The 18,541-nt window shown below is 44.8% G+C and overlaps 1 pseudogene across 5 annotated transcripts; it reads left to right on the top strand.

Moving 5' to 3' along the window:
* Positions 1-4,727: 4,727 nt before the first annotated feature.
* Positions 4,728-14,154, top strand: LOC307199155 (protein O-linked-mannose beta-1,4-N-acetylglucosaminyltransferase 2 pseudogene; annotated as a pseudogene). 5 transcript variants are annotated; one of them, XR_013843886.1, is made up of 4 exons: positions 10,018-10,135; positions 10,198-10,279; positions 10,890-10,981; positions 11,843-14,154. The product of XR_013843886.1 is annotated as a protein O-linked-mannose beta-1,4-N-acetylglucosaminyltransferase 2 pseudogene (transcript). The 5 variants fall into 5 exon arrangements; XR_013843884.1 differs by lacking the exons at positions 10,018-10,135; positions 10,198-10,279; positions 10,890-10,981 and adding exons at positions 4,728-4,982; positions 5,838-5,918; XR_013843885.1 differs by lacking the exons at positions 10,018-10,135; positions 10,198-10,279; positions 10,890-10,981 and adding exons at positions 4,728-4,982; positions 5,749-5,918.
* The last annotated feature ends 4,387 nt before the right edge of the window (positions 14,155-18,541 follow it).

Raw genomic sequence — 18,541 nt, 5'->3', positions numbered from 1 at the left:
CTCCTATTGATGCAGCCCAGAATTGCATTGGCTTTTTTAGCTGCCGCATCACACTGCTGGCTCATGTCAAGTTTGTGGTCAACCAAGACTCCTAGATCCTTTTCACATGTACTGCTCTCAAGCCAGGTGTCACCCATCTTGTATTTGTGCCTCTCCTTTTTTTTGGCCATGTGCAATACTTTACATTTCTCCCTGTTAAAATTCATCTTGTTTGTTTTGGCCCAGTTCTCTAATCTGTCAAGGTCGTTTTGAAGTGTGATCCTGTCCTCTGGGGTGTTAGCCACCCCTCCCAGTTTGGTGTCATCTGCAAATTTGATCAGGATGCCCTTGAGTCCATCATCCAGCCATGAAACCCCCAGGGTGATTTTGAACTGGCTACATGCATTCATTTTCTCTCTCTCTCATATTCTAATCTGCCTCGCAGGGTTGTTGTTGTTTCTTTGTTTATTAAACTTGTTCTTGTTTTATCATGTATTTTGTGTTCTCGTTTTGTACAGTGGTACCTTGCCAACAATGGGACATGGGTGGCGCTGTGGGTGAAACCACAGACTTGCCGATCAGAAGGTCGGTGGTTTGAATCCCCGTGACGGGGTGAGCTCCCATTGCTCGGTCCCTGCTCCTGCCAACCTAGCAGTCCGAAAGCACATCCAGGTGCAAGTAGATAAATAGGTACCACTCCGGCGGGAAGGAAAACGGCGTTTCTGTGCGCTGCTCTGGTTTGCCAGAAGCGGCTTAGTCATGCTGGCCACATGACCCGGAAGCTGTACGCTGGCTTCTTCGGCCAATAAAGCGAGATGAGCGCCGCAACCCCAGAGTCGGCCACGACTGGACCTAATGGTCAGGGGTCCCTTTACCTTTACCTTTACCTTGCCAACAAAGGTCTGTACAGTGGTACCTCGGGTTAAGTACTTAATTCGTTCCAAGGTCTGTTCTTAACCTGAAACTGTTCTTAACCTGAAGCACCACTTCTAATGGGGCCTTCTGCTGCTGCTGTGCTGCCGGAGCACGATTTCTGTTCTGAAGCAAAGTTCTTAACCCGAGGTACTATTTCTGGGTTAGCGTAGTCTGTAACCTGAAGCATATGTAACCCAAGGTACCACTGTATAGTTAAATTGGGTATAGTTTTCCCAGTAGTAATGTATGGAAGTGAGAGCTGGACCATAAAGAAGGCTGATTGCTGAAGAATTGCTGCTTTTGAATTCTGGTGCTGGAGGAGACTCTTGAGAGTCCCATGGACTGCAAGAAGATCAAACCGATTCATTCTGAAGGGAATCAGCCCTGAGTGCTCACTGGAAGGACAGATCCTGAAGCTGAGGCTCCAGTACTTTGGCCACCTCATGAGAAGAGAAGACTCCCTGGAAAAGACCCTGATGCTGGGAAAGATGGAGGGCACAAGGAGAAGGGGACGACAGAGGACGAGATGGTTGGACAGTGTTCTCGAAGCTACCAGCATGAGTCTGACCAAACTGCGGGAGGCAGTGGAAGACAGGAGGGCCTGGAATGCTCTGGGGTCCAGGGGGTCATGAAGAGTTGGACACGACTAAACAACTAAACAACAAACCTCGGGTTACGACAAGGGTTGCGCACCACGCCGAACCCAGGAGTACTGAACGCGTTACTTCTGGGTTTCGGTGCTCGCGCATGCACAGAATCACTAAATTGCGCTTTGCGCATGCGCAGAAGTACCGAATTGCAACCTGTGCAGGCGCAGCGCTGCGAGTTGCGAATGTGCCTCCCACATGGATCACGTTCGCAACCCGAGGTTCCACTGTACTTTTCTGGCGAGAACTGCTCCGAGTTTGCGTGAGGGGGACATTGGCAATTTGGGTTTGCTTGTCATGTTATGCATTCTGTATTATTATGTGACCGTCGGATAAATTAGGGCGGTATATAAATGTAATAATTGTCTGGAAGTCCTGGGCTGCCCAGACGACACTATTGCACCTCAAAAGTTGGCTACCTGTGCAAAAGATCCGCAGGAGGGAGGGTCTCTCCATCTTTCCCCCTCCCTGCAAAATCCAGACACCCCCTCCAAGTTGGGGCTGCTAAACTAAGTGTACCCAAGGCAAGATTTTTTTTTAAAAAAAACAGGGCAATCCCTTTCCCCACCCGCTTACAGTCAACAATGGGAAAGGGAGAGAACAGGGAAACAAGCAAATTGTGGCAATATCTCTTCATAAAGTGCCATCAATGTTTAACCCAGGCATGTCCAAAGTCCATTTCGGGGGCCTAATCCAGCCCGCTGGTTGGTTTAATCCAGCCCCTGTGGTAGTTTATTTCCTGGGGCAAAATCCTAAAAAGGTTGGCCCCCACGGCCCTTCACATCACTTTGATAAAAATTTGGACAGCACTGGAACCATTTGGAAGGTGGAATAGCCCCTGTGGGAATCAGTTCTGGCAGAAGAGGAGCCAAAATGCCAGCGGCCTCTCACCTTTCCCTCAGTTTCTAATTCCAGATAGGTGTTTCATGCAATGAGGTAGAAGCACCAATGCAAATAAACTTGCATGATTGAGGCATCTAATCATAGCCTGCATTTTTATTAAGGCTTGATCAGGGCCTGTATTTTAAAATGAGCTTAAAGATTTTCAAATGTTCATGCCAGGCAGAAGACCAGCTGCCTAAGAACCTTGGCAAGATGTTTATTCTCCTGGACAAGGGGCCCCCCTGATTTATAGCAGAAAACAATTCTCAAAGTCAAAGGGAATTACAGGCTGACAGCCAAGGTTACACTGACCCTACATATTACAGAAGATAAAAAAGGAGATAAACATAATTAAGAGTGGGTAAATAGTAAAATAAAACCATGTGCCTCCCATTAAACTTGAGCCATATTTTCCTAAGGTTGAAAGGTCAAGAGCAGTGAAAAAGGCAACTGGCTTGGCTGGAGAAGAGGTTTTCTTTCTATCTTATTTTGAGGCTGGAAACTGTTCCTTCCTTTTTTACTTTGAAAAGGTTTATTCTTCTAAAAAGCTATCTATGTTATATATTAAATATATTGGCTTAAATGTAATTATGCAAAGGAATTAGAAGCTAAGAAATGTTAAATCCTTATGCTAGATTCTTATTTCATATAGTTGGAAGAGATCACAGGGGCCATCAGCCACCAGCCCAGCCCCCCTGCCAAGCAGGAAACATCATTAGAGCACACATATGGTTGTCAGGCCTTCGTTTAAAGACCTTCAAGAGAAGGAGATCTTTCAATGATGATGTGAATTCAAGATCCTTGACATCTGTTTAAGATAAAAAATTGAGATTAAACCATTTGTTTTGGAGGGCAATAGGGCGAGGTGAGCTGGTAATTAAGGTTCCTTGTTGAGACACATGTAAGATATATGACTACTTATTTGTCATTTATAGATGGAAGAATATATATCTTTTTATTTCCCATAAAAGGCAAGAGGAAATGGGTGTATCTTTTGTGATTGGTTCTAGCAAACAGCCAATAGGAATTTCAACCAGGCTGATTGGACAGAGGCAGCCACAGGAGGAGCAAGGGGGCTGGATTAAGGAAATATAAGTGCTGGCCAGAATGGCAGGAGGCCAGGCCAGAGCTTGGTAACCATATACCACTGTGCCTCATATTTATTTGTCTGACAAATAAATTATTATTTTAATTTCTCTATTGCTGCGTTGAATATTTCATTCCAGCTAAGCGTTAACCACAAGCAGGGTGCTACATGATAAGGCAAAAACCAGTGTAACTGATGGGTATGTTGTAGTTTTGTCATTTTATATCCTTTCAATCGATTGATTGTACTGGGAGGGTTTTGTTTTATTTTATTTCGCATCGACATGCTCTTCCTTCGCCGTTTCCTCCGTCTGTGGGCCCAAAAGCAGTATAGAAATAAACCACATCATAATACATGCTGTAATTTGTCTGCTCAGTGGAGCTGAGAAAGAGGTTCTGGTCTAAAATCCCTGTGATCTCTTGCTTGAAATCGGAAACTGAGTTGTTGTTTTTTTACATGGTTTGATTTTTTAACCGAACAGTTCAGCTATCAAAAACATAAGATGCATCTTAATTTTATATCTTCACTATCATCTTAATGTCCAGAGTAATTATGCATTTTTTAAAATTTTAATTCTTATTGATATAACAAGTAGAAAGAAAAAACACAAATACCAAATTGCACACAGGAATAACCACAGAGACATAATTTTCTTAACAATCAATAAAACATATATTGGTCTTAACACTAAAGACCGAAACTCCCGTCCATTCCATATTTCGATTTCATATTACTTATTGCCAATACACACTTTTATCATAATTAAACTTTTCCTTAATATATCTAATTTCTTATATCTACCTTGCAACTATTACTGAAGTTCCTCGAATGCTGCAACAGAATTTAAACTACTATATTTATTTTTCAAATATTCTTTGAAAAGCTCCCATTTTGAAACAAATACCTGTTTTGATAGACCATCTAATTCGGCATATTCTGTCAGCTTTTGGATCCAGTCTTGAATAGAGGGGATTTCATTAAAGAGTAATTATGCATTGTGTGGCCAAAAGTTCAAAACAAAAACAACCAAACAGAATTAAAAGAACACACCTGCAGCCACTCAGCCGAAATCGGAAACTGAGTTGTCCATCATTGCCTTTGCTTGTGTATTTTTCTTCCTCTTTCCTCTCTGGATAACACCAGGCAAACATATGGAGGGTAAGGGGAACTACAACCCCCAGCATGCATCTGGGCTGCTGTCAGAATGGCTTGCTCCACCATGCTAGCACTGAGCATGAGCAAGTTTGTGTCCTGCTGGGGAGCTGTGGCTGATGAAAAAGCAAGGGCTGTAAACCGGGGAGCGCATGCAAGGACCCCCAGTTGCATGCACCTGCCTTTTCCTGCATGAACAAAAACAAGACAGGCAGAGGGGACCCTTTTGCTTCGATTCCTGCAAGCTTCTGCGTGGAAAAAGTTGCACAGAGAATGCGCTTCTGAGGCCAGGAGAAGAGGACTGCTGCAGTACTCTAAAGGTAAAGGGACCCCTGACCATTAGGTCCAGTCGTGGACGACTCTGGGTTTGCGGTGCTCATCTCGCTTTCTTGGCCGAGGGAGCCGGTGTACAGCTTCTGGGTCATGTGGCCAGCAGGACTAAGCCGCTTCTGGCGAACCAGAGCAGTGCACGGAAATGCCGTTTACCTTCCCGCCAGAGTGGTACCTATTTATCTACTTGCACTTGAACGTGCTTTTTAAACTGCTAGGTTGGCAGGAGCAGGGACCGAGCAACGGGAGCTCACCCCGTCGCGGGGATTCGAACCGCCAACTTTCTGATTGGCAAGTCCTAGGCTCTGTGGTTTAACCCACAGCTCCACCTGCGTCCCCTGCTGCAGTGCACTAAAGGTAAAGGGACCCCTGACCGTTAGGTCCAGTCGTGGCCGACTCTGGGGTTGCGGCGCTCATCTTGCTTTCTTGGCCGAGGGAGCTGGCATACAGCTTCTGGGTCATGTGGCCAGCAGGACTAAGCCGCTTCTGGCGAACCAGAGCAGCGCACGTAAACACTGTTTACCTTCCCGCCGGAGTGGTACCTATTTATCTACTTGCACTTTGACGTGCTTTTGAACTGCTAGGTTGCCCAGCAAAAACAGCAACATCTTCCATGGCAGGGGAAGGGAGAGGTTTGGCGCCTAGCTGGTAGAGGGGGTTACAGGTTTCAGGGGCGGCCAGTGGCAATGGGATCACTTGCCTGATCAACGCCACTTACGCCAGAGTTCTGGAATCGAACGCTTATTTCTTATTAAGCTGTTGTTTTGATGGCATTACGAAGCAGCCGGGGATTGCAAGATCCTGATTTAAGTGCAAAATCCTGATTGATTTATTTTTTTGGAAAGAGAGAGATCTACAGTGCTTGCTACGCTCCAGTATTGCATCTGGGCTAGATGAGCTGTGCAGGGAATAGCACAGTTTACACGGTAAGTGCCTTATGTTTTATGAAGGATAAATGCACAATTGATCATGGCAGGCGCGGGAATGGGGTAAGTTTTAGAGGGCTGCTGAATTATAAAAGGGTTCCGTTTCTCTCTGATAGATGGATTTTAACTGTCGTGCATGAAAGCGTCAGTGTTTGAGAACTGCTCCTGAAACAGGGAAGGAAAATTAGTATGCGTATCTTAGCACCGGTAGAGCTCACTAAATTTCACTAAATCTGAAATTTGACTTGGCTCTTAACACCCAGTCCTTTTAATGGGGGGAAATATGGTCTAAAACTGTGTATATTGCAGTATTTTCCAGGTAGTGATGAGGATGATGATGATAATAATAATGAATTTATTATTTATACCCCACCCATCTGGCTGGGTCCCCCCCCAGCCACTCTGGGCGGCTTCCAACAAAACACTAAAATACAATAACCTATTAAACATTAAAAGCAAATATGGAATGTTGTTGTTGTTGTTTAGTCGTTTAGTCGTGTCCGACTCTTCTTGACCCCATGGACTAGAGCACGCCAGGCACTCCTGTCTTCCACTGCCTCCCACAGTTTGGTCAGACTCATGCTGGTAGCTTCGAGAACACTGTCCCACCATCTCATTCTCTGTCGTCCCCTTCTCCTTGTGCCCTCCATCTTTCCCAACATCAGGGTTTTTTCCAGGGAGTCTTCTCTTCTCATGAGGTGGCCAAAGTATTGGAGCCTCAGCTTCAGGATCTGTCCTTCCAGTGAGCACTCAGGGCTGATTTCCTTCAGAATGGAGAGGTTTGATCTTCTTGCAGTCCATGGGACTCTCAAGAGTCTCCTCCAGCGATCAGCCTTCTTTATGGTCCAGCTCTCATTTCCATACATCACTACTGGGAAAACCATAGCTTGAACTATACAGACCTTTGTCAGCAAGGTGATGTCTTTGCTTTTTAAGATGCTGTCTAGGTTTGTCATTGCTTTTCCCCCAAGAAGCAGGCGTCTTTTAATTTTGTGGCTGCTGTCACCATCTGCAGTGATCATGGAGCCCAAGAAAGTAAAATCTTTTACGGTAACAAATATCTACTTAAGAGATATACAGCCTATAACTAGCCACTAGGGACCACTGCTTTCCTATTTTTTTAACCATTGCATCCTCTGAACACCCTAAGCCTGTGGACAAATACAGACGGTCATGTACCTATGTCTGTGCATAGTATTTGTGTGTAAATGCATGATGTTGGGATTCTGACATGCTGTCATTTACAGCACACCCCTCACAATGTTGCTGTGAAGTAATGAAATAAAAAAAACCACATCTGTATTTATTGTCCTGTATGACTTCTGGCTGTTTGGGAAGGCTATAGCAGCATACATTCTGTTTGCAAATATTCCAGATTCAGTCCATGACATCTTTAGGTGTCAGAAAAACCCTTGTCTGAAACCAGATTTGAATGTTTCCCCATCTGAAGTGTTGAGTGGAAGTGGCTGGTGTCCCAGGATGTTCAATGTATGAAACACATCTTATTATACTGTAGTCTCTATAAACAGGTTAAAAAGGTAAAGGGACCCCTGGCCATTAGGTCCTGTCGTGACCGACTCTGGGGTTGTGGCGCTCATCTCGCTTTATTGGCCGAGGGAGCCGGCGTACAGCTTCCGGGTCACGTGGCCAGCATGACTAAGCCGCTTCTGGCAAACCAGAGCAGCGCACGTAAACACTGTTTACCTTCCCGCCAGAGCGGTACCTATTTATCTACTTGCACTTTGACGTGCTTTTGAATTGCTACGTTGGCAGGAGCACCGACTGAGCAACGGGAGCTCACCCCGTCACGGGGATTCGAACCGCCAACCTTCTGATCGGCAAGTCCTAGGCTCTGTGGTTTAACCCACAGCACCACCCGGGTCCCATAAACAGGTTAGACAGCACCTAATCAAACCAATATTAATAGAAAAACCTGGAATTGTTGACTCTTTTTACGTTAAGATTCTGCTTGAGGATAAGATACATACTATTACACTGGCTGTAGCAAAATTCCTCTCAGAGGCAGTAAGAATCAGAAATCAGTATGTAGCAGTGAGAATGTTAATAGCCAATAATTGGAAAGGAAATTACGTTCCAACCAAAGAAGAATGGCTGAATAAATTATGCGAATACTTGGAATTAGCAAAGTTGACTGATTTGATAAGACAAAAACCAAAAAAATATAATCCAGAAACAATGGAAATGTCTAAATGCTTATTTATGTAGACAAAGATTAAATGTAAGGTACTGGTTGTGTTTAGAGTAGATTTATGAAAGATTTAGAAAACTTATTGATTGCAATATTTGTATGGAGGGAAAACGGAATAACAGATACAATCTTGCTTAAAATGTATATAGGAAGTGCAGTGTAAGCGATGGAAGTCAATCAATGAAATTTTATTATTGAGATACTTGTAGAATAAATTTGGAAGAAATTCTTCCGACTTTTCTTCTTCTTTTTCTCTTTATTTTTTTCCTTTTTTTCTTTTCTTCCTTTTTTCTCTTTTGTTCTTTTTCATATATGTGTGCTTATCTGAAATATATGTGTATGTATGGATTTGCAATATTTTGCTTATATTTTGTAATAATTATGTTAAATAAATTAAATAAGAAAGAAAGAAACCAGTATGTACAGGCTAAAGCTCCTCTGTTAACTTAGCAAGGCGGCTTTTGCACCGTAATAACTCTTGATATATTCAATTGCTGTATTGTGTATTTTGAGTCTGTGGGCCGCAACAAAGCTGTGTGTGCATTGCTTTGAAAAGTCCCAGAAATAGTGAGTAAGTTCAGTAATGACCCATCTAATAAATACAGTGGTGCCCCGCAAGACGAATGCCTCGCAAGACGAAAAACCCGCTAGACGAAAGGGTTTTCCGTTTTTCGAGGCGCTTCGCAAGACGAATTTCCCTATGGGCTTGCTTCGCAAGACGAAAACGTCTTGCGAGTCTTGCAAGTTTTTCCCCCTTTCCCCCCCTTTTTCTAAGCCGCTAATAGCGCTAATCCGCTAAGCTGCTAATAGGGATGCTTCGCAAGACAAAAAAACCGCTAGACGAAGAGACTCGCGGAACAGATTATTTTCGTCTTGTGAGGCTCCACTGTACATCATCACAAGTGTGTTATTATAGGTTGGCTGCATCTTTTAAAAGAGTCGGTCATGACTGGACTTAATGGTCCAGGGTACCTTTACCTTTACCTTATTTGCCATTTCATTGACCCTGAACACAAGAGGCCTGCTATGCATCTGTTTCTGAGAACAAAGTAAAGCAACAACTAAGGAACTCTGGCATTATTGGAAAATGTTGTGACCTGAGCTTTTACCATACAGAATAGCGATGTGATTAAAATAAATGCAGATATTAAGGTAAAGGTAAAGGTACCCCTGCCCGTACGGGCCAGTCTTGACAGACTCTGGGGTTGTGCGCCCATCTCACTTAAGAGGCCAAGGGCCAGCGCTGTCCGGAGACACTTCCGGGTCACGTGGCCAGCGTGACATCGCTGCTCTGGCGAGCCAGAGCCGCACACGGAAACGCCGTTTACCTTCCCGCTGGTAAGCGGTCCCTATTTATCTACTTGCACCCGGAGGTGCTTTCGAACTGCTAGGTTGGCAGGCGCTGGGACCGAGCAGCGGGAGCGCACCCCGCCGCAGGGATTCGAACCGCCGACCTTTCGATCGGCAAGTCCTAGGCGCTGAGGCTTTAACCCACAGCGCCACCTGCGTCCCATAAATGCAGATATTACAAGTCCCTAATTTATCTTTTTTTGTTGTTGTTTCATTTTCAGCAAATAGTATTCTCTATGAAATTGAATATCAGTATCAAGGCTTTGAGATTAGACCACTGAAGAAGCCCGGAAAACTACCTTGGGAGTGGGCTACCTGCAAGCCCCAGTTAAAGGGCCCCATTGGGAGCGAACAGCAGCCTCTTGATTACTTGGACTGCCAGGGCGAAACAGGTGCCAAACGCCGGAACCCTGTCTCTACAACTTCATTAACTTCCATCTACAATTCCACTAGCACCTCTCAGTATTGTGAACAACATCAAACTTAACCTTTTGTTGGTATCTTCATGAACTTACCTAAAAAGATAAAGAAAACAAAAATCCATTGAAATCAGACATTGTAAGTTCATCTTAGGTCAGGTAGTTCGCAAGTCTCTGTGGCTTTGCGTAAGTTTTTGTATTTTTCTCAGAAGATTGATAAAGAATGCATAATCGTTTGGGTAATTATTGTGTGTATATTAGTCGCCAACGTGTTGCAGGAGTCGTAATATTTCTTTCCCAGCCACAAACTGCAAGGAATATGAGGCTAGTCCAGGTGTTTAAGTGCTGAAATCAACTTGCTTTGAATTTTCAGGTATTGGTAGGTATGTTAAAATCTCTTTGCTACAGTGCTTTTTTCCAGAGGGTACTCAAAGACACACAGTACTGGCACCTCTTTTTTGTTGTTAAAAAGTGTGGCACCTACTTTAATGATGATTACCAGCACCTCTTTTTTTATATAGAAAAAAAGCACTGCTTAGCTATGAGTGTGTATGATTTAATTGCACGACAAGGTACATGTTCTTTATGTTAGAAGCGCCTACCTTTCATGTGGGATGAATGCGTTTATTGGAGAGGACCACAACATTTTTTTTGGGGGGGGGGAATCATGTGGTACAGTCTTCCTAGGACTCTGTCATTCAAAATTCAAGTAGCGAATGGTTTTGTGCGCTCTCTCCACAAATGCAGAAATTTCTTGCCCTATAAGACAGAGTTTGGCAAATAATGTTCTGTTTGTCAGCCGTTCAGTCGCATCTGTGCATCGTTCTACAGTGCAACATCTGCTTTTGCACAACAGAGCGGCACTGCTAAAATGAGAGAGGAATCGGTTTTGTGCAGCCAACAAAGGATTGAGTTTTATCTGCACATCTTCCTCTTTGCACCGAAGCTGAGAAATATATCAAGCTACTTTCTTTTTTAAATGGAACTTTACAGGAACATTATTGGGCAAATATGACCTCTCAGTGACCGAGGATCAAAGAACTTCCCTTATATTCCCAGAAAAAGATCTTTAAACGAACCATAAGGGCAGTGGCAACCAAAAACGACCTAAAGTCTATGTACATATATACATGCACCCCATTATATTTTAATCTTAGAAAGGCCCATGAACATACACCTTATTTGAATGAACTGACTTTTGTACAACTTTGGAAAGCTTTTACAGAGTTACGATTAAATACGATAAACTCGGCTTATAGAGATGGGAGACACAGAGGCAGACCAACAAACGAACGTGTTTGCTTTAGGGGATGTCCCGAAATAGAGGACCTTATGCATTGTATCTTGTGCTGCCCCTTATATCATGAAGCAAGAGAACGATTTTTAGCACCTATAAGGACAAGGTCCCCTGGCCAGAACCCCCCTGACATGATTTTATATCTCCTCGCAGACACAGATAAGTATGTGACCTGGTGTGTAGCACTCTTTGCAACTGCTACTAGGAAAATTAGAGCAAATTATATAGCCAAGGTAGCCACCAACTGTAAAGGAGATTAATTTATTTGACCCTATCTACATCAAGCTATATTCTATCTTTATCACCAAACTTCAAATATAATAGCACATTGTATTAATTAACATTATTTTTTAATATATTAGTGGCCATGTGGTGATTTTAGCCTATAAATTTTATTGTTTAATGTCTTAACCTGCATATTAAGGTATTTTTATAGCTCTGTTTAGAGTAGGTAATGCCTTGATAATATAAATGTTTTAAGTTTTTTGTATTCATCCAGCATATTTTCTTTTAATTGTTGAATGATTCTGTGTACATAGCGGCAGCCTTTGGCTATGTGCAATAAAACTGACTGACTGACTACAGGAACATTACAAAACTTGAATTTGATTTTTCTCTGGCTTTCTCTCTCTCCTCCCTCTTATTTTAGATCTCGTTCCACAATGTTGAAGAGGACTGACGATGCCTCCCTCTTCCTTTGCGTCCGCCACCTGCCCGCCTGATAAGATTTGGCTCCAGAATGAACATAGCGTCCGTGTTTAACGCCTTGCTAGTGTGTGTCCTTGCGGCTGTGCTGTGGAAATACGTCAAGCTGCAAGACCACGTCTCTGTCTTGGAAGAGGAGTTGTTCCTCACTCGCCGGACGCAGGAGCTCTCTGAGGTCCGCATTGACTACCAGGCTGCTCTTCAAGACCTGCTGCAAGATGGCACCAGGATGGTGTGCGCCGGCAAGATCCACACGGATCGGATCTGCCGCTTTGAATCCCTCTGCTATTCCACGGAGGCGGAAGAATTCATCTTCTTCCACAACAACTCCTCCATCATGCTCCCCAACTTGGGCTCCAGGAGATTCCAGCCTGCCCTACTTGATCTCTCTTCAGTAGAAGACCACAACACACAGTACTTCAACTTCGTAGAACTGCCAGCCGCGGCCCTTAAATTTATGCCAAAGCCAGTATTTGTCCCCGACGTGGCCCTGATCCTCAACCGATTCAACCCGGACAACCTGATGCATGTTTTTCACGATGATCTCCTCCCGATCTTCTACACCATGCAGCAGTTCCCAGATTTGGACCAGGAGGCCAGGTTGTTTTTCATGGAAGGCTTTAGCGAAGGCCTGCATTTTGAGCTGTACAAACTGCTGAGCAGCAAGCAACCGCTGTTAAGAGAGCAGCTTAAGACTCTGGGCCGTCTCCTCTGCTTCACCAAGTCGTACGTGGGACTGTCCAAAATCACCACCTGGTACCAGTATGGGTTTGTCCAGCCGCAGGGGCCGAAAGCCAACATCCTGGTCTCCGGGAACGAGATCCGCCAGTTCGCCAAATTCATGACCGAGAAGTTGAACGTGAGCTTGGAAGGGACGCCCGCTGAAGAATATATTGTGGTATTCAGCCGAACCATAAACAGGATAATCCTCAACGAGGCGGAACTAATTCTGGCGCTCGCCCAGGAATTTCAGATGAAAACCATTACCGTTTCCATCGAAGACCACGCATTCTCGGATATCGTGCGCCTGATCAGCAACGCCTCCATGCTAGTCAGCATGCACGGAGCGCAGCTCGCAATGTCCCTCTTCCTTCCCAGGGGAGCCACTGTGGTGGAGCTCTTCCCGTACGCCATAAACCCTGAGCATTACACACCTTACAAAACGTTGTGTACCCTTCCTGGCATGGACCTCCAGTACATCGCCTGGCAGAACACCGAGAAGGAGAACACGGTCACTTATCCAGACAGGCCCTGGGATCAAGGAGGAATCGCCCACTTAGACAAGGCGGAGCAGGACCGTATCTTGAAGAGCAGCGAGGTTCCCCGGCACCTCTGCTGCCAGAACCCGGAGTGGCTTTTCCGCATCTACCAGGACACGGAAGTCAACATTGCTTCCCTGATCCAGGTGGTCAGGGAGACCGTGAAGACGAAACCTGGGCCTAAGAGGCAGGCGTGGACCAGCGGTCTCTACCCGGGCAAAGTCAGAGGTGCCAAGTGCCAGACCTCCGTCCAGGGCGCCAGCGAAGCCAAACTCTCTGTGTCCTGGCAGATCCCTTGGAACCTGAAGTACCTGAAGGTCAGGGAAGTGAAATACGAAGTGTGGATACAGGAGCAAGGGGAAAACACGTACGTGCCTTATACCTTGTCCCATCAAAACCATACCTTTTCGGACAACATCAAGCCCTTCACAAACTACCTAGTGTGGATTCGCTGCATTTTCAACAAGAATCTCCTCGGGCCCTTTGCAGACGTGCTGTTGTGCAGTACGTAATCGCCACCCAGTTGCTTTTGAGGGGGGGAGTTGATTCCAGCAAGGGGCTTTGAAATAAGGCAGAGTGGTCCCCATATAGTCCTGTAGTTTTTCAAGCAGCTGACCAGTAGACCACGCTAGTGCCTCTGTGTCCATTTTATTGCGTTCATTATCGTGCCCGTCTCTGTTGCATTATTTCCTGTCGGTGTTTCAGTTCTCTTGGTCCTTGAAAAACACCTACACAAACTAATCCGGAATGGAAGGTAGATGTCGTACCTTGACACAATAACCAGAACATCTCTCTCTCTTTTGTGTAGTGAATATTTTAAGCCCAGATTTCTGATGTAATTTAAGTGTCTCTCTGAATGGGCAATCTCTTTTGTGTTCTCCACTGTTCAGATTTATGTTTTATGCTCCCCTTCCCAAATATCTGTCTCCCAGAGCAACATATCTGGTACCAGAGTCCGTCATTAAATTGTTGAAAACCTGTCTTTAAATGTACAAAAGTATTGTTTTCCTTTCGTTTGGGGTTATCGCCTTCCTCTTTTCTGAGACTGGTCAGGACCCTGCAGCAGAAGTCTATACCTCGTTGTCAGGGAACTGCCATCAGCTCAGAGGCGAGAGACGGAAGGGCAGTTGTGTTATAGGGAGCCTCTGAAAATCTTGCGTGGGGCTCCCTTTGAAGGTGACCCGGAAACTGCAATTAATCCAGAATGTGGCAGCTTGACTGGTGACTGGGAGCGGCCGCCGGGACCACGTAACACCGGTCCTGAGAGACCTGCATTGGCTCCCAGTACGTTTCCGAGCACAGTTCAAAGTGTTGGTGCTGACCTTGAAAGCCCTAAACGACCTCGATCCAGTATCCCTGAAGGAGCGTCTCCACCCCCATCGTTCTGCCCAGACACTGAGGTCCAACTCCGAGGGCCTTTTGGCGGTTCCCTCATTGTGAGAAGTGAGGTTATAGGGAACCAGACAGAGGGCCTTCTTGGTAGTGGCGCCCGCCCTGTGGAACACCCTCCCTTCAGATGTGAAGGACATAAGCAGCTATCTTCTTTTTAAAAGACATCTGAAGGCAGCCCTGTTTGGGGACGTTTTTAATATTTAATGCTGTATTGTTTTTAACATTTGATTGGGAGCTGCCCAGAGTGGCTGGGGAAACTCAGCCGGATGGGTTGGGTATAAATAATAAATTATTATTATTATTATAGGGAGCCTCTGAAAATCTTGCAAAGCAGTTCCTCTTCCAGTGAGGAGGAAAGCCCCACCTCCAGTGGAGAAGAGGGCCAGAGGATGCTAGGGAGAGCCTTAACACTGAGCCTGAGCAAACTGGAGAGGCAGTAAGCACGCCCTTGCCAGCGCCCATTTTGTGCAGTAGTCTTCGGTGCAGGGAGGGGCGGAAAAGGCTGGGGGTGACGCGACTTTTCTGATGGGGGAGGTACAAAAACCGACCACTCCCGGATTCTGCTAGCGATTGAGCTGGACATGAACTTACCAAAAATTTATTGGTTTTCACAATATTATAAACAAACAAACAAACAAACACACAAGACAAACAACCATAACAAACATAAATCATAGCCTTATTGAAAATTACTGTTATTAACTTTGTTAAGTGACTTCCTTGCTTCCCCTTGGTTGAATTTCATTGCATGTCCTTTTAACCGTTTTCCAAATCCCAATTTTTATGAAATTTAACTTAAACATTAACATCCTTAAATCTTCACCTTATATAATTAAACATATTAATTCATCAGTTAACATAAATAAAATCCTAAGCCTATTAAGTATCTGCAAGCTATTTCCGGTTAATTTAACTTTAAAAAGTTAACTAAATAATCATTAAATTTATTCCATTCTTCTTGATATTCCTCCTCCTTCTGGTCGCGGACTGTTCCGGTTAGGTCGGCTAGCTCCGAAAAATCCATTCTTCTACTGTTGGTAATTCTTGGGTTTTCCACTCCCGGATTCTGCTAGCGATTGAGCCGGACATGAACCTACAACACTCTTCACTGTAAATAGTTAATAATAATAATAATAATAATAATAATAATAATAATAATAATAATTTATTATTATTTGTACCCCGCCCATCTGGCTGGGTTTCCCCAGCCACTCTGGGCGGCTTCCAACAAAGATGAAAGATACACTAAAATGTCACATATTAAAAACTTCCCTGAACAGGGCTGCCTTCAAATGTCTTCTGAATGTCAGGTAGATGTTTATCGCTTTGACATCTGATGGTTTGCACCAAGAATAAAGCCTGGAAAAGACAGGCCAGAGTTTTGCCTAGTTCCTCTCGAGCAACCACAACAGCACCTGACACTCGTTGTAAAGGATTAGGCGTCTCAGCCGCTTTGCTCCATCATTTGCTTTGGTCAGGGCCGTCTTAAACATATCTGGTGCCAGGTTGCAAAGCTCCCTCTGCCCCTCACCCCGTTTCCCAGAGTTGTTGAGGACAGCGCTGCTGGTGGGGCTGGAGGAGGCGGGCAGCAGCTGGAGGTGGGGAAGAGGTGAAGGCTGGACGGGCGCCTCAGCTGGCCGATTTGTGCCACGGTGGCCATGGCAGACGGAGGCTCCGGGCGCGACGCTGCTTCGGCACGGCATGGCAGAGGCGGGCGAGGGCGGCAAGCTGATGCTGGGAGGTGCCGCGTCCAGCCTCTGTCTCCTCTTCCCTGGTGCACTCCAAAACTTGGCACCCTGGCGCCCTGCGCCACTAGCCTCTATGGGTAAGACGGCCCTGGCTTTGGTTATTCTGTTTTTCTCTGACCGTTGGGAGACCTAGAGATCTGCCAGGCGGGCTCCTTTGCCTCCCTTAAGGGAGAGAAGCCATTTTATTTGTCCTTTTCAGTATAGACAGTTAAAATCGTTAGTAGGATTGGAATATCACTTGTAGTTGAATGGTGAATTTTGGACACAACGGAGAGGTAAAAGGTTTGGATTGTCATAGAAGACGCAGGAGGAAACGAGTAACAATGGGACCCACAAAGGGGAAGTCTGGGAGGTTCCTTGGAATCTTGTTTTTATGTTGTATGTTAGATATGTGACTGTAGCATTTGTATCTGAAAAACCAAATAAATACATTTTTTAAAAGGAAGAAAAGCTCGCCCTATAGCCAATATCTTTTTTTTTTTTGCAAAAAATTTATTAGCTTTTACAATATCAATGACAAACAAAAACACAAAACAAACAAAACATAACAAACATAAATCATAACCTTATTGAAAATAACAGTTATTTACTTTGTAAAACGACTTCCTCCTTTCCCCTTAGTTGAATTTCATTGCATATCCTTATAACGGTTTTCCAAATCCCAATTTTGATACCCTTTAAATTAAACATTAACATCTTTAAATCTTCTCCTTCTTGTATTAAACCTATTATTTTATCAGTTAACTTAAATACAATCCTAAGCCCATTAAGTATCTGGAAGCTATTTCCAGTTAGCTTTGCTTAACAAATTTAGCTAAATAATCATTAAATTTCTTCCATTCTTCATGGTGTTCCTCCTCCTTCTGGTCGCGGACTCTTCCGGTTAGATCAACTAGCTCCATAAAATCCATCATCTTCATCTGCCATTCTTCTACTGTTGGTAATTGTTGAGTTTTCCACTTTTTAGCTAACAAATTACCAGCCGCAGTTGTGCCATACAAAAATAGTTTCACATCTTTCTTGGGCAATTCCAAACCTGTTATTCCTGTTATAGCCAATATCAAAGGCTAAAAAGAAATTGCAGTTTAGAAACTGATTATTAAGAAGTGTCCAAAAATCTGACCATACTTTTTAAAAGAGAGGGGTTACCCTAGATTTACAATTCCACTCCGAGTCTCTTTAGTGAGACGGGAAGAGTTGTTTAAACTCCAAAGAAAAGTCCTTCCACAGGAATCATGGGCAATTTCTCTGAAATATTCCAAATTTAGTTACGCGATAAAAAAAACTTGGTGTGATGGCCTGGGATTCGGACTTGGAGGCTGAACCTGAGGAATCCCAGCCTGCACAGGAGTCCCCGCCTCCAGAACCAGCTGAGCCGGGGCTGGGGCCTGAGCCCGAAGGGTCCTCACCTGTGCTGGGTCCTCAGGTGCAGGCATCAGCTGAGTCTGCTCTGGCTCCGGAGGTGATGGAGGACCCATTGCCTGCAGGTGCTCCACTCTCAGCCCCATCAGGGGAAGCTGAGGTTGCCTCTGGGTCTGGTAACCCTCCAGCCTCTCCTGAGCTGCAGAGGCTCAGGGCAGAGAGGCGGAGGGAACTAAGTTCCCGCAGGAGGAGTGCTTGCCTCCAGGCCAGGAGAGGCGAGTCACCAGAGGATCGGGGCCGCCCTATGCCTTGGGGCAGATAAAAGCCAGCCAGCCCCAGTCCCAGGTTGCGGGAGCAACATTGTTGGTAGCCTGTTCCTGCCTGAACCCTGTCCTGCTCTTCTGCCAGAGTTCCTGACCTCACCCGACTCCCTGCCTTGGACCCAGCTTGAGCCTTGACGGACAGCCTCCATACTGCACCCTCGACCTCGGACTGGACTCGGACCTCGCCGCACACTTAACCCTCGGGACCACCACACTTATTTATAAGCTTTGGGTCATCATTGCCTCTGTTCCGGGGGTGTGAAGTACTGCTTAAAAGAGGATTTACCATAAAAAAAAACACCAAGGAGATATTGACTAGATCAGATATCCTCTTTCCCGACTTAAACCAATCATAGTCGGGCACTTTAAATAACTTCAGGGTGTGTGGCCTTTCATTAAATTCTAAAGAGGTTGAAATTCCCAAGAGAGAAAACCTTTTCCCTCAAACCTTTTTCTAACTGTTCCACAATAAACGTGGTCTATTTATAATTAAATGTGAATTCAATAAGGCGAATGAAGGGTATACCACTAGGAGCATCAGAGTGAGAATAATAGAGCA

This window comes from Podarcis cretensis, assembly GCF_951804945.1.
Source record: "Podarcis cretensis genome assembly, chromosome: 12".
Classification (NCBI taxonomy): domain Eukaryota; kingdom Metazoa; phylum Chordata; class Lepidosauria; order Squamata; family Lacertidae; genus Podarcis; species Podarcis cretensis.
This window is presented reverse-complemented; position numbering and strand designations above follow the sequence as displayed.